The sequence below is a fragment of the Anticarsia gemmatalis genome, chromosome 20 (genome assembly GCF_050436995.1).
Source record: "Anticarsia gemmatalis isolate Benzon Research Colony breed Stoneville strain chromosome 20, ilAntGemm2 primary, whole genome shotgun sequence".
In the NCBI taxonomy this organism is placed as follows: domain Eukaryota; kingdom Metazoa; phylum Arthropoda; class Insecta; order Lepidoptera; family Erebidae; genus Anticarsia; species Anticarsia gemmatalis.
Window position 1 is genome coordinate 9,893,720 of NC_134764.1, and position 17,415 is coordinate 9,911,134.

A 17,415-nucleotide genomic window follows, 5' to 3' on the forward strand; every position below is an offset into this window, starting at 1 on the left:
AGAATACCAACGCACGCAATACATATCTCGTTTTCATCACACAGTTTAAACATGTGCAGTTATAACGCCGCAATGGATACCAATCTGGTGTAGTCGTAAAATCTCGCAGCACTGTTGCTTTCACAGCTCGCGGTATCTATGTCAACTTTTTATGTAATAATTCGTATTGCTATTTTTATATAGAGGGTTTTTTCATGGTTTTTGTTACTATGGAATAATTTTGAGAATGAAAGTGGTAGAAAATTTAATTTTAAGTAGAATATTTAACGACAAAAAAGGTCGGAACTTAAACTTTAGTTTAATTTTTATTAGTTAACCTAGTATCGAAGTATTTCACTTTAAAACGTTTAACTAAATTTAACAAAAGACTACTCTCTAATCAAAATCAAACCATTTTGGCAAAATGTTGACACTTATGACTGTCAAAACTAAAGTGTTTTTTACCGCTAGTTCGGAAGGTAGAGTCAATAAAAAAAGCTGGCAAGAAATTCGTGGCCACTCTTTTTAATTGCTAAATGTTTCTTTTGCAACTTTACATTACAAATTATTGATGTTATGAAGAGCTGCCAGCTTTATACTTTTTATACTCATAAAATGCACCTTCCGAAGTACGGAGACACGTAGAAATACATCAATCTGGTATGAGGATTCTTTAGGAAGTTTCGAGAGCTAAGAGAGGATTTTTGTAAAATCCCTTCCGATTGTGGTAAATTTCACGCGGATACGCGTGCGCCCGGAAAGCTATTTAATATAATTTCAACTGAAACTCTTATACATAAAGTCGTGAGATTAAACTTAACTATTAACTTGTAACAAAAGGGGCGTGTCTTATCTATCACGATGTTGCCAATTAGAAAAATATATTCCCTCAATGGATAATTGGACCACAATTATAGCACATATACTAAAATATAAGATCAACGGTCTAGCGGTCAATGACCTCGAGTACGAAGCTTTTTAGCGCCTCCGGCTGAAATAGTGATGTGCTATGTGATTAGTACGTTAGTCGATTTTGTATTAGTCGAGTTATGTACCGGTTGATGTAACGGCGGTATCTAATTGAAGGGCTTTGAATAACAATTTTATGTGTATCAGTTTAATATCGAAATACTGGTTCTGCCGGTGACTTTCTTTGAGTGGAGAAATGATTTTTCGTTTTAAATATAGTAGTATTATAATAGCTATTTAGTTTGTGGTAACTGAGTTGCCGGAGTCCGATGGATGAGGGCGGCCCAGTACCGGTCCTATTGGCGCTCGATGGGGGAGGCCTTTGTCCAGCAGTGGACGATTCCCGGCTGAGATGATGATGATGATGATGATGAACTGAATTTCAATAAAATACATTTTGCCATTTTTTAATAACAGATATCAAGAATACAAGCAGATATTATTAACTTAAATACTACACATTTGAAATTAAACACAGATTTCGGATTTTATCGCTTTATATTTTCAATTTATAATATTTGTGAATCTAACAAATATCTAATGCGATAGGATTCAAAAACGAGATCCTATATTTCAAAGCGATACTGAACTGTCATATGTGTTATTTCAGTAGAGACAATAAAATACCCCTTCAGAAATATGCAGGAGAATTTAAAAATAATTTATAATACCTATTGTATTTTCTTCCATTTTTCATTCAAGGCTCCGCAATACCTAAGTTCTTAAAATTACGTCATCTTTTATAATCAAACAACAGTTTTTGCCTGTAATATTAGACACCCATCTTCGCGGTCACAAGTAATCTTAAACCACAAGAATACGTGAACAATAAAAAGCCATTTCCAGAAAAAAAAAACAATATTTTAATGTCCGCCATGTTGGTTTTTCAAACTTCTTTTAAAGGCTTCCTTTTGTGTGGTTTAGTGGTCAAGGAATTTGACTTTACAACTCCGGCTTTATATGACTAAAAATACAGTCAAATTGAGAATCTTCTTATTTAATTTTCTTTATGTGTATTTAAACTTCTCAAAATCACTTGAAATAATCACCCATCAAAAGGCAGGCCTCGATGATAATGGCTTACCTTACTGATAGTTAACCGTGACTGCAACTGACTTTGATCGTCTAAACTAACTGACATTGTGGCAATCGATTTAACTCACCGCCTGCGTTTAGTTCCGAGTTTTTGCGATATTACCAAGAATTTGTCATTGATTTTAATAGTTTGTAGAAATTGTACATTTCGTTAGAAAATTGCGTTTGCAGTTTGAGTAGATTTCGTTTTTAAGCTTAAGATTAAATATGTCTTAGCAAAATTCTCAAATCTCTTTTTGATAACGTGCTTATACCAGATGATTTAACCGCGTGTTTTGTTAAATAACTTGCAAAGAACTCCTGAGTAGAATCTACCATCTCGTCAATTTTTTTATCCAAATGTGTCAAGCCGTTTTGGTGTAAAACGTAACAAAATTTAATTGCAAACTAAAGGAGTAATTCTTACTAAAAACTTAATACAATAAATAATACTAAACTAGGTAGAACATCAATTAAATTATTACAACTTATTAATAATAATTATTAGTAATAATTAATTAACTACTTAGAAAATGTTCAAAACTAGTCGAAACTTAAACTAACCTCGTCGCATCCTTACTGCCAGTTCTTGAGTGTGTTTATATGCTAATAGTCGTTATCTACGGTCATCGACCTCGAGATAAGGGACCGCTTACTGCTACCTAAGTGAATGTTAATCTACACTACAATTTGTTTACTATAAAATACACTATAGGAAGTAAATAGTAAATTAGTTTGTTTGTAGAATTAAACGCCAGTTTTACTTGATATATTTAAGTGTCAGTCCTGTTAAATAAAGTGACAGTAAATGTATGAGATATGAGATCTTTTAGTTTAGTTTTTTTTTAATGTATGAAAATAACTGTCACAATTCCACCTGGTATGCTATCTGATAGATATAAAGAATATGTGAATAAGGGCCTAAATAGTTTATACTTATTAAAAACTGTGTTAATATGTTGTAAAGTAATGAAACGTTTACCATAACACAGTAAAAAATAGGTCCAATGTACACTTAAATGCAGCTTTTTGGTTACAAACGCTTACTTGTTGTCGAAATATCAAATTATAAAACATGAGTTCTTAAAGTAAATAGTAAAGTTTAGTCGGGATTTATAGTTCACAGGTACGATTCCCATGTGCGTTATAATCTTAAAAATAAATTTATTGTAACACTTCAGAGACATTTTATATGGTAGACATACTCACCAACTTACTCTCTGCTTACTTTCTCAAGGTATCGCTTCTCGACAGCCGTAGTACCACCGTTATTTTCAATTATAACATTTATTTAGGTCTAGGTTATAATAGTTATAATATTTTATTGTTATTAAATAATCGTGCAATACTAATGTTTTATTTTGTTTTGTTACAGATATTCTAATAAGACTTCGATATTTATTTTAAAGGTAAATACAAACGTTTTATATACTTTATTTATTTATTAAATAGACCTGCTGACGCTTATATGTTAAATGCTATATACAGAGTTCAATACCCAGTTATGGCAAGCGTTCCTGGGTTTGATGTCCGAAAATTACTAAGTACTACGTTTAATTTAACTAAAAAAAACGTCATAACAAACTTACAACCGCAACAAAGTAATAACAAAACTTTAACTTACCGGAAGTAACTAACAAACCTGTTGTCATAGACAATCGAAAGCTCTATGGGAGTGACGTCAACACCGGAAGTTGCGCCATCTTGTAGAATAAAGCTTATATAATAAGTTGACGTTTGGTTTATTATTAGTGTGATATATTGTTATTAGATTTATAGTTTTTTATTGTTATAAGTTATTTGGTATGAAGTCATAATTGTTTTGTTCAAAAAGCTCCTTTGTAAAAATAATTACTAAATCGCCTTGCTAAACACCCTTGTACTTTTCATGGAAAATCAAAATGATTTTGAAAACACAGCCTAGTTGTTATCCTAAGTCTTCTACTATCTATATTTCAAAGTTTATCAAAATTTGTTCAGCAACTTAGTCACGAAAACAAAAAAAGAAACAGACGGAACTTTGGTATTATAAGTGTAGATAGGTCCTTGACTAATTATTGTTTAAAGCGTTTACATACATAATATACATATAAATCACGAAAAACACAATTCACAAAAAATGTCCCACATAAGCATCAAACCTTGCAATTAAACGTTTACCCGAGTCGGGCATCGAACCCATCATGTCGTGATAGACAGTCATGTGTCATACCAATGTAACGAATTATAAAATATCTGACAACAATTAACGGACGCAGTTTCGAGACAAATTGCGTTCTACTTTATCCCATCGCGGTAATTATAGCTGAGCGATTAAAATCACTGTGTTTGTATCATAACGACATATTATCACATGTTAGAACTGTCTGTCTGTCGGTTTGTTCATGGTTTTTAAAGCTACAGAAAATATATTAATTTAACTAACTTTTACTTAACTAACTCTTTTAATATAACTAACTTTTGTAAATTTTTCATTTATTTTTACATTTTTATATATTTTTAAAAATTTTCTTACGATTGTCACCAATAGAGTGGCTAATAGGAAAGCTTTCAGTCTATGTTGCAATTAAAGTCTTGTCTATAATGGCTTATATATAATATATATGTATGTTCAAAGAAATGTGTTTTAATCGCATCTAGTTCGTTTCGATAATATTTGCTGAGACACGAAATGCGACCTTTCTCAAAAAATAACTATTAGTAAACACCACATGAAAATGCTTTTTGTAGTTTTCGAGTTAACCGGGAACAAACAGACGCAGGCTTTGGAGGACATTATTTTATCATAATGTATTTCTATAATAATGAAAGCAGAGTGGTTTAAGTTCCTATCCAATTAACCGGAGCGGAAGAGGTCAAGCACAAAGTTAAATCACAATTTTACGAGCAAACCCGGGTGTAGAACTAGTGACAGTAAAGATGGATACATCAATTAACGCAACAAAAACTAACGAGTAAAGTCTAGCGTATAATTAACGTGAGTTTTCCGCCGTTTCCGACTTTCATTTAACAATAAATGCATGAAAAACGTTCCAGTCTTTGATGCATGATTGAATAGAATTATTCATGATTGTAGATTATATACTTTAAGAGATGTGTTTAGAGATAAGTAAGAGTATTTCCAATGAACAGAAATGTTGTATTCTATTCGGGTTAAGCAATCTTACCGCGGATATTTTATAGATGGGTTGTTGCTTATTTCGGCTGAGCTTCTTTTTGCTTCAGAGGGCATGTAAAAGTCTTCCTTACAATTTAGATACCAGTCGTTAATGCATGACAAATGGCGTCGGGCGTCTTAAACAACTATGACACTAGGTTGCCGAGTAACGCGTATAGGCCTCTAGTTCGATTTCCAGGTCATTCCAAAAATTTTTTTTTGGGTGTTTTTGTTAACAAATATCGATATTTATCCAGTCGGTTTTCAGTTATCTGAAACATTTGTAGCCTGTTGATGTTTTTTCGCTACTATAGCTGCATTATCGTGCTCTTTGAATCAATTTAATCTATGTGCATATTAAAAGTCAAAAGATCAAAATTTTACCTCTGCCATTACCTACCAATCTTGCCTTTATAAATAGTTACCAAATCCATCGATTAGAATCTCCAAACTAGTTTGTAATTAAGACAACAGTCATTATCCTAATCAAAGGGCTTGAACCACAAGGTTGACCACCAACATGATGGAGGGTCGTGAACTCGTGACCAAAATATTATGACATAGTAATTAATTGATCATGTTGTCACGATTATCTGAATCTTTGATAAATGCTGCATGCGTTACTTGCATACCAATGTTAAAAATGCTAATATATAAAAATTGATTATCTAAAATTAGAAGGACATTATCGCGAACATGCAACTTACATTGGCAAGTGACTTATAAACATGCAACGCGAAAGTATAAAGTAAAATTTTGAAACTGTTAAGAATGATTGTTTGAAATTGCTAATTACAGAAAACACTAGTCGAATTCGTAAATAAAATAAAGTAGGTATACCAGACTGTTTCATGATTCACATGTTGAATGATTCATTTCTTTAACCTTACTAACGTCGCTGATACCCAAACGCAGTTTGTCCGACCTGGGAATCGATCCCAAGAACACGAGTACATTACCGCCTAAACGACTATAACAATAGACGGATGTGCTCACCAATTGGTAAACGATCTGTGGGTTAAGCAACCATAGGCGCAGTCGTTCTACAGATGGGTGACAGCATAATTTGAACTGAGCGTCTCCGTGCTTCCCAGGGCACGTAAAGAGTTGAGTTGTTGTTGAGTCGTTAAGTCACGTCAAAGGCCTTTCAGGCGGCTTGAACAACTTTGACACTAGATCGTCTACTAACCATACGATAGATAGACGGATATAATATAACATATAATTTTCTATCCTTTGCCACCTTCAAGAACAACGAACGTTCTATTATAAAAACTATAATAAAGCCATATACACGTTATAGTGAGTGTAAAAGCCCGGTTTGTCTTCCGTCGAGCGCTGTTAATAGTCTATTGTTTGTCGTGAATGCATACGCTAGTGTGTACTACAGCTATGAGTGCGATGTTTGACCCCATTCGTATTGAAGATTATCGTATTGTTTTATTCTTAAGTATAGAAGTTATAGAAATATGGATTTGCTGGTGTACTAGTATGGAGTAGATTTAAAGATGATTTCTGAATTGGCCTAGTAATTTTGTGTTTTACGCGTTAAAGCAAGCAATACAACAAGGCTATTCTTTTTTTAATAAAGACAACACTCGCATTACGAATTCCTCTTGTGTCGCGGGGACTTTAAAACAACGGACACAAAGCAAAATTAGAACCGAAACAATTATTGTGGATTGCACAAATAATCGTTCGGTGTGGGAATCGACGACCTCCCGAGGCAATAGTAGCGGTGTGGCGACCTAAACCCCTGTGCCACTACTACCTTTAAAAACTTTACCTAGTTTTATTTATACTAACACAATAACCGATTCTTTTTCCAGATTCAAGCCTAAACCAAACTAAATAAATAAGATTTTAAAAGTCAAACGTACGATGAAAAGTAGTGGTATTAATGCAAAATCACGACTTAACCTGTAACCGTCTATTGTTATAACAAAATCAAATAAAAACCACCTCGTGACACTTCGAACGTTTCTGATGAAATTCTACGTGTAAGAATAAATATTTTTTGTTGAATTATTGGAAATATTTTTTGAAGGTATAATAAGCTGCATCTGCCAGAGTTTTGTAGTTATACGCCATTGCTTGATTTATAAAGTTCTTATGAGATTTTCTTTTACATAAGATGATAATAAATTTTACTGTATTAAAATTGTTATTAGCGCATTGATATTGGATTAATATATGTGGTCTTTGTAATTACCTTCTCATCGAAAAGCTTAAACCCTTTGAAAATTTGTATATCGATACCCATTTGGTTTGTCAAAAAAAAAACGTCCAACAAATAACAAGAAATGAATATAAAGTGAATATTTGATAATGTAATCACTTAATTACCCGGTTTCAGCTTAAGGCATTTAGGACCCCCAAACTTCAAAACACCGTCACCCTCTCTTAGGAGGCAAATCAAATCAAATCAATTAATTTAGATCAGATTTTGAGACCTACGATAGCCATTTCAATTTTGACTATCATCCAGCAATTCAAAAGCCCTCACTTCCAAATACAAATTCTGAAGTTGGTAGGTAGCAGCTACTTACATCTTCAATAATTTATACCAAGCATAAATATTGTTAAAACCATTTGGCGATTCAAAAGAGTGGCCAGAAGTTTCTTGCCAGCTCTTCTCATTGGCCCTACCTTTCGAACTGGCGGTAAATTCACTCTCTGTATCATTGACTATCATAAGTTTCAGCATTTGACCTAAATGAATAAATTATTTGAACCTTTCAAATATCATCAAACCCTGTCACTCCAATTCACCCAACAATGTAAGTACCACGCACATGAAGCGGTAACCGTCTATTACTTTCCGTTACACAGTTGTAACGGTGACGTAACAACATGGCCGCCTGTCACTATTAGATTAACACACAATTATCCGAAGAATTAGGCTGGAAGTACTATGCGGTACTAATGATATAACTTTTAATCTTTGTGTTATGTGACCGGGAAGGTGAACAGTAGCGTGTTTCTTTACAGTCGGTACTATTGAATGTGACATTTAAAATGTACTGAACAATTAGTTCCTAAGGCCCCCGCCAGGGGTTGATTTAAATTTCATTCAAATTTATCGATAGTCAACCGGCTGTCGATAGTTGATAGTGGTAGAGAATTTTGCTATGTAGAACAGACATAAAATCAGTTATCTGGTAATCGAAGTATAAGCTCAGCTTAATTTAGAATTTAACTGTGTGTGAGTTGTCCAGCTACATTTATTTATTTTAGCGGATTTTTTTCATTTCTGCAGTTATTCTCGGTAGCCAATAAGCTCGTGAATACTTGGGACTAAAGTACTTATCAAATATCTCATCCTACGCCTTAGGGTATCACGAGCGATAATGTAAACGAGAACTTGCATTAACGCCTAAACTGACTAATAATAAGAGCATGTGTGTATCTTTTTGTAAATTATAATAATATACTGTACTGCAAAGTTTCATTTAAATTGATCTAGCAGTTTTGTTTCGCAAGTGTAGCAAATAGACAGTCAAACAATGTAATTTTTTGCAATCACATCAATTTGTTACGATTGAAAGTGGAAACATGATAATAATAGCAGGGCAAAGCCTATATATTCTCAAAATAAATGCCCACAAGCGAAGTCGTGGACAAAGTAACTAGTAAGTACTAGTAAAATAGTAACTACAGTTAGTTCACTATCATATCAGTATAATTTAGTATAGTTATGACGTAACACAATGTAATATAGTTAGATCACGGCACACGCTTGACCGCAGACGTTGTGTAAAAACTCTCACTTGAAATGTATCGAGCGGCTGTTACATATAACCATTTGTTATTCTATATCATTATAGAAATGTGCATTTTATAAGCTATATGTAACATTAAATTTAGATGTAGAAAGTAGTTTGTTAACTATTGGTACCAATGTTAAATGTTAGGCGAATGAGAGAAGGAAATCGCGCTTTTCTTTTCTCAAAAAATCTGGTCCCTATTGCTAAGATTCCACTGTCCGTCTGTCTATCACCAGGGGGGCTATCACGTATCTCAGTTGACAACATTTTGAAAGCCACTATGCTGTGCATTGTTTTCTCCCTTAGATTATAGTGATTAATACTTTATGTCAAAGCAGCAATGTACTGAATAGTGACCATAGATTTGACGTATACTAATTGTCAACTGAGATATGTGATAAGCCCGCAGGTTATATTTCGTGACTCGTGATAGCTGTTATATAGTTCAAATTGTTACTGATGTATTCCTGTTGCCGCTTTAACAAAACAAATACTATAAACTAAAATAAAATAAACTTTGAAGGGGGCTTTTATACAATACATATGCATTTTTTGCTGTTTTTAATCATTATGGTACGGGAACTTTGTGTGCGAGTCGAATTCGTATTTGGCCGGCTTTATAGATAAATGTGTAACGTGTTTTGATCGTTTCTTTATTAGTAAAATTATGTAAGTTAAAAACAATTCTCTACAGTCGATACTGTCTAGAGTTAGACATTTAAAACGTACTGCCAAAATAGTTCTTAGGCGCTGAACTGTTTTACGTGTATAATTTGTCGATAGCTAGCCGGTTATCGATAGTCGATAATTGTAGAGAATCGAGTTACAGCACTTTCTTTACATATATTACATATTAAGTCAAAGTCAAATATTCTTTATTTCATAAACTTTAACAAGTATTTGATATCGTCGAAATATTTTTTATCTACCACCGTTTCGGAAAAGCTGTTGCTCGTAAGAGGAAACGGCAAGAAACTCACGGCTTGCTCTTTTTAAATGTCAATATTTCCAAATTGTATTATTATGAATATTACATTTGACACATATATTAAACATGTATCAAAATGTTGTCTACCTTTTCAAGAGAACACAATCACGAAATCGTTCTACAATAGTAGATTATTTTCACTTGCAATAAGGCGACAGAAACCACTGAGAATCAAATAACCGGGTTGCCTACATGTTCGTACTATGTGAACACATTGTTTTGAACCTCTGCTATTTGTAGGGTTTTCTTGGCTGTAGACAATAGGGTAGATATCTGGGTTGACGAAAAATAATTAAATTTGTACTCGTAAAAGGTTCATCCAAAAGAATTATGCTATGCCAATTTATTTTTCGTAAATAATGTTTATTTTAATTTAAATTCAAATATGTCTCAATAATAGACCGGATTTTCGTAATATGTCCAGTAAGTGGCTATGTTTGTCCCATATTACTTACACTTATGCTTACGCCTTTTAGTATAACATACGGGGTAATATGTAATAGTAGGTATGTATGGTATGGGTTTACAGTTTCAATTATGAAATATTTTCTAATTGCACGGTTGTGGTTAAAAGCAGCTGTCTTATAATTCTTTATAGTTGAACTATTATAGAACCAAAATGTCATACTATTTAAGTCAACTTCTGCTATTAACCCAACAGATGGACAACTTAATGATGAAACTTAGACAACAAAAACAAAGCCCCACAAAGACACAGCGGGATCTGTGAAAGTAGATTACTCTATTTTTTGCAGTCGGTTAATTACACAATGAATAGGGCTTGTTATATAACTGTTGATTAACTGACCACGTTCTGTGTCGTTTTGTTATAGGAATGTTCGATGAGCTTATTACGAGCGGTTACGAACTGATGTTATCGTATCGACTTTGTAGTGATTGATAGTAGATAATATTTATATAAGCTTCTATGTGTTTACTATTTATTTTATGTGTTTAGAGATGTAGTTTGTAATTAGGAAATATGATTCGTATACATACAAAACGCATGTAAAAATCTGACACTGAAAAAAGATATTGGAATGCGATATTTTTCTGTTTCTTTATTTCTCTAAAGGCTTTTGTTACATAAACAGCTCCAGGATAACAATTGATATATATAAATATAGTATACATATCACATACTTAAATTTTTTCGACATTTTCATAGTGTCAAAATTTTATCTTGACCCAGAAGAAGATAGAAATCAAAAGTTTTTTTTTACTTTTCCTCTTATTCCGGGAGTAGAGTTCCTCTGAATTAGATCATTGATGGACTTTATTTATTGTATTAATTAGCCAGAGTTACCTATTATATTGCATTTTTTTTACTAAATCTGGCTCAGTAGTTTCGTCACATGTAAACATTAACCTTCAAGCTGCTCTCAAACAACTCACATTACTTCAATATAACTGATATTTATACAATACAATGTTTGCGTCATACATACATACATACAGTCATGGGCAAAAATATGTATGTATAGTTTTTAACTAGTTAAAGTTATGTGTGTATTAGAATTAATTATCACTTGTTTTAACGGCGAATTAAAACATTGTGACGGAAATTTGCATGCTTACGATGTCTTACTAACTGAATTGTAACGAGTATCATAAGTGTCAACATTTGCCCTAAATTAATAAATGATTTGTTTGAAATGGTATACAAAATCCCGAACCCGTATTTGACTAGCGTAGTGGACTTAAGTTCAAGCCCCTGCGACATCTAATCGGTTTTCTTTCATTTGTTTATATTTTTGCTCGTTACTGTACATACATGTAAATATCAGCTACACTTGTCACAATACTTAGAATAAACTTGCCATTGTTGTCAAATGTCATTTGAAACTATATTATTGTTTACACTTATTAATACTAAAAATGCTGCCTCAGTTTGTATGTTCCATGAATACAGTAGTACATTTTTTTAAAATACGACGTTTTAACTTGGGTACAAATTATTTGTGTGATTTAGGTTTATTTCAGTTAAATTATACTTAGGCAAATTTTCTCTTGCAGTTTTTTTAATACCGATATTTTTATCACTAAAAAACCATTGAAATAGCGGGCAAAATTGTTTTCGCATTCAAAATAAATTGTTTGTAATTTTACAGTTTTAAGGAATTCGACTATCTATCTATCTATCTAATCAAAATCAAAATCAAAATCAAAATCAAATCATTTATTCATTTAGGTCAAATATTGACACTTATGATAGTCGTTACAATTACTGAATCTACCACTAGCTCGGAAAGGGGGTAGAGCCTTATGAGAAGAGCTAGCGAGAAACTCACGGCCACTCTTTTCAATCGCCAAAAGTTTTACAATGTGGTTGATACAATAATTGATCATGCGAGGAGCTGCCAACAATCAGCGATATAGACTAAACGTCAATTATTAAGGAAAATGAATATAGCTAGGTTATTAATTAGTCTCTGATCATACCGTATGTTGGGAGCACCTACTAGCATGTGATAATAAGAATATGGGCAGCAAGTGAGCACATTGGTTGTAACATTATAGAAGAAAAAAGTGACAGTTTTATGATTAAAATCAAGTTGTACGTAACATCACCTATTTGCATCATTAATTGCCCATATTTTACAATATTTAGACCTACTTCTACTGAGTTTATACAATTTATAGCAAAGTTCCCTAATTTCAAAGAATCCTAATCAAGCGAGCGACTAATCCCAAGAGCTATTGTCGTTTAGAAACTCATCAATTCTGTAATAAGCTTTCCTAACGAGATGTTCCTTAACAGCAACTTTGAATTTAGGCAGGGGTAAATCAATGATGTGCTTGGGAAGCTTGTTGAAGAAACGAATGCCGAGACCTACAAACGAATTGTGCACCTTGTGTAAACGATGATGGGGACCTACTAATTTGTGTCTGTTTCTAGTGTTATAATTGTGTCTATCGCTATTTGTTGTGAAAGTCCCTAAATTTTGTTTTATATACAACAAGTTTGCAAGGACATACTGTGATGACACCGTCAATATCCCTATCTGCCCAAAAAGCTCTCTCAAGGAGTCTCGCGCTCCTAAACTATATATTGCACGAATAGCTCTTTTTTGAAGGACAAAAATAACATCTATATCAGCAGCCTTACCCCACAGTAATATAGCGTAAGACATGACGCTGTGAAAATAACTAAAGTAAACCAGTCTTGCCGCATCCACACCAGCAAACTGTCTTACTTTTCTGATTGCGTACGCGGCGGAGCTGAGTCTCCCCGAGAGATGCGCTATCTGAGTGCCCCATTGGAGCTTGCTATCCAGACTGATACCTAAAAAAGTTGCCGAATCTACCAAATCGATAGTTTGCCTATTTACGACTATGTTAGTACCTAAATTCCTCGCGTTGGGCATAGTGAACCTAATGCACTTAGTTTTGTTAGAATTCAATAACAGATTATTACAAGTGAACCAGTTGTGGACCTGTTCAAGAATACTATTGATATCGACAAAACAGGACTTCGAACGATCTACTTTAAAAATGAGAGAAGTGTCATCTGCGAATAATATAATATCACATAAATCCTGCACCTGAAAGGGGAGATCGTTTATATATACGAGAAAAAGAAACGGACCGAGTATCGAACCCTGAGGCACGCCGAGAGAAACAGCTGAACCTGAAGACCTAACACCATTGATATCTACTCGTTGAATCCTATTACTCAAATATGACGCAAGTAAATTGAGTGCTGTATCCCTAATTCCATAGTGGTGGAGCTTCCTAAGGAGCGTATTATGTTGGACACAGTCAAATGCTTTGGAGAGATCGCAGAACACCCCAATGGCGTCCTGGGATGTCTCCCAAGCATCATAGATATGCTTGACGAGCGAAATACCTGCATCGATAGTTGACCTACCCTTTGTGAAACCATACTGTTTACCATGAAATAGCTGATTCGAGTTAAAGTGACTTTCGAGCTGCTCTAAGATGACCTTTTCGAAGATTTTGCTAACCGCAGGCAAGATGGAAATGGGCCTGAAATTGCTGGGCTCACTCTTAGATCCCTTCTTAAAGAGTGGTACTACTTTACTGTGTTTCATTAAGTCCGGAAACACACCAGCATCTACGCACCTATTAAATATTAAAGCCAAATGGGGGGCTATTTCCAAGATGATACTTTCTACTAATTTAACAGAGATGCCCCAGAGGTCAGGTGTTTTTTTGGAGTTGAGCGACCTAAAAGCCTTAACTACATCATTAGAGTTGATATGTTTGAAGAAAAAAACACTACCACACTCTTTTACGCTATTTCGAAGTAGACATTCTGCCTTGGCAGGACAGGAGTTCAAGGAGCTAGTTGTAGCTGTGGGAATATCAGCGAAGAAAGTATTGAACGTCTGAGCAACCTCTAAGTTGTTGGTGATAATCGTGTCATTAACTTTCAGTTCAAAATCATTTTCGCGCTGGATAGCACGACCTGTTTCGTTGTTAATGATATTCCATGTGGTTTTGATCGTATTGTCTGAGCTTTTAATTTTGTTGCTTAAGTGTAAGGATTTAGCAGTAACACAAGTTCTCTTAAAAACTTTTGAATAGTTCCTAACGTATTGAAGAAATTTAGGATTAAAATTGAACTGTTTCATGGAATAAAGCTCATACAGCCTAGCTCTACTTTTATAAATACCTACTGTCGCCCAATCACAAAATTTGAGTTTCCTATTCCTATTGTTATCTAGTATGGTTTTCTCTTTGAAGATAGTTTTGAACTTGGATTCAATAATGTTGAACAACGATGTGTAAAGGTTATCCGGGTGTTCTTCGGTGTCGTCTAACTTCGTCATAGCACTAGCTATCTCACTATTAAATAACACTAAACGATCCCTAGTAATAGGCCTACAAGTAATTTTCTTTAACCTATTATCTATCCTAACAGGAAATATAACCTTCTGTCCACAATGGTCCGATGTTAATTCACTTAACATTTCCCTACCTAAGCATTCGCAGTTGCAGAATATATTGTCCAAGCATGTAGCAGAATGTGCAGTGATTCTAGTGGGCTCATTAAATAAAAAAACTAAATTAAATGATTTAAATAATGACTTAAGTCTCGTACTAGTCGAAGATTGCTCAAGTAAATTTACATTAAAATCACCACACACTACTACATACTTGTTGCTTATAGTTAAACGTTTTAATATATCCTCCATTATCGACTCAAATAAAGTAAACTCACTATTTGGTGGTCTATATATACAAACTACTATGTGTCGCTCTAGCTCGACACAGGAAACCTCAGCAGTGCGTTCTATTGACAAATTGACTATGTCCCTACGTTCTTTACATTTAATACTGTTAGCTACCATAATCAGTGAACCACCATGTCTAGCTTTGTTCCTAATATACGCACTAATAATTGTATAAAACTCATTGTTTATTGCTATTTGTTCCGTGTGTAGCCAATGCTCAGTTACACAGAAAATACCTACATTATGTTTTTGTAAAAACAATTCTACTTCTAATTCCTTGCTGGATAAACCTTGTATGTTTTGATGTACTAAATTTAATGAGCCTAGTTGTTTATCCATTGTCCTAACTGTCAGTTTAAAGAATCGGATACATTATTCGTAACCTTGTCGCTAACTACACTATCTATACATTTAATCACAGTATTGTTAGAATAACTACACAATACTGGGTCGTCCCTTAACCTAAACTGCGTTATAGCACCTATAACTGTGTTAATATTATAAGCTAACAATGTAGCAATTTGTCGTTTGTCCGAACTATTAAGAAACATAGTTTCTTGAGTATAAATAAAACTACTAATAAACTTATTAGTGTCAAAAAACAATAACTTATCACTATGATAAGACGTCATTAAATGTAATTGATTATTCAACCTATGTATACGCTTATTTTCCCTTTCTGTAAGAGATTGTGAGTATGGGAATGCGCAGATAATTAATTTACCTAAATCTAATTGCAATAAACTGCTAATACTATCAATAATATCAGTTTTATCTAAACCTAAACTATCACCTATCAGTAAAACTACTGTTGTATTTATATCTAAGTGAGTGTTCCTAATTCTATCTACTATTTGATTTAAATTGAGGTTATGGTAACAGTTATTTTTAAAACTACAATGTAAGTTGTTGTTTATTATAGGTCCTAAGTTAATGCCTAACTTATCTGAGAACATAGCTACTCTGTTTTTTGTGTTAAGATCTATGAAGGAAGAGGGAATACAGTCAGATGAGTCGGTCAGTGAAGTCTCAGTACCTAAACTAATTTGAGAGGGCTCTAACTGTTCTAAGTCACAAGGGGGTCCCTGAGACTGAGAACACCTAGTGCATGGAGTGCTATTAGCTAAGGCCCTAACACGCTCTAAATTTTCCCTGCCAACTTTAGCAATCTCATCGTATTTTAGTATGTAATCGTGAGTTTCACGTTCATAATCTAAGGTAATTTTTGTTAATTTAGATTGTAGGTGTGAGATTTGTGACTTAAGGTCAAGAGTGTGTCTGTCATACAATAGCCTACTGGAGATGAGTTCTTCACTACAACTATTGACTTCTAAAACTAGTTCCCTACGTTCCTCAATCAAATCTTTATTTGATTTAACCAATAAACTAAGTTTGTTAAATTTCTTGAGTTTTAATTCTAATTTTTTAATTATCTTACTAGTTCTACTGAATTTCCTAAACTTTTTATTTGTTCTAACTCTAGTTAATAAAGATTTAAAGCCTATAAGCTCAGAATACAAATGATGAGTTGCACTACTGTCAAATGATTGTATTGACCGTTCCAATGAGATGATCTTAGTGTGGGCTTCATGCAGGCTTGTCTCTAGCTCATTTATGCGGCTCAGAGACCACTCATAGGTCTCATTACAGCTGCCAAATGAGCTAATCAGCCCGTATCCACCCACTGTTGAGTATAGGCCTCCCCCTCAGCTCGCCACTTTATACGGTCCTCCGCTTGTCTCATCCATTTCGGCCCTACACATTTAACAATGTCGTCCGACCATCTAGTTGCAGGCCTCCCTTGAGACCTTCGCCCATTCCATGGCCGCCATTCAGTGATTGCTTTGGTCCACCTTCCGTCTTCACGTCTAGTCAAATGAATGAATTCAAGGAATTCGACTAACAGACAATTTATTTTGATACTAAGCCTTTAAAATGCCATTATTTATGTTTTACCAGGGAACATTGTTGCACTAAAAGCAGCTTGTTTCTAAGTGTTATGTAATTTTGTCACGATACCATACATTTATTCAACATTTAAACCACTTATCGTAATCCATGGTAAAATGCCTTCACGATCAATCCCCATATACAATATCTATTTATAATTCAATTCACACAACGTACCAGTTTCCAACTACTAACATATTGCAATATTTGTATGTTTGTATGCATTAGCATTCTGTTTCGGTACAGAAGTTGGGCACTTGACAAATACACTGGTTTTATTCTGTGCAGGTAACTTGTTACGAAATGATGGGAATTATAAAGCCTTATTTG

The 17,415-nt window shown here is 33.9% G+C and overlaps 2 protein-coding genes across 3 annotated transcripts in view; one reads left to right on the forward strand and one right to left on the reverse strand.

The window, feature by feature from the left end:
* The window catches only part of Rph (Rabphilin), a 242,387-nt gene that overhangs the window by 188,215 nt on the left and 36,757 nt on the right, over positions 1 to 17,415 (reverse strand). The window lies entirely within an intron of this gene.
* LOC142981393 (uncharacterized) overlaps positions 1 to 17,415 on the forward strand; it is a 103,147-nt gene that overhangs the window by 51,881 nt on the left and 33,851 nt on the right. For both annotated transcript variants that reach the window (XM_076127286.1, XM_076127287.1), the window contains exon 3: positions 3,398 to 3,431. The gene's annotated coding sequence lies outside the window, so the exon portion shown is untranslated. The remainder of the gene's footprint in view (positions 1 to 3,397; positions 3,432 to 17,415) is intronic.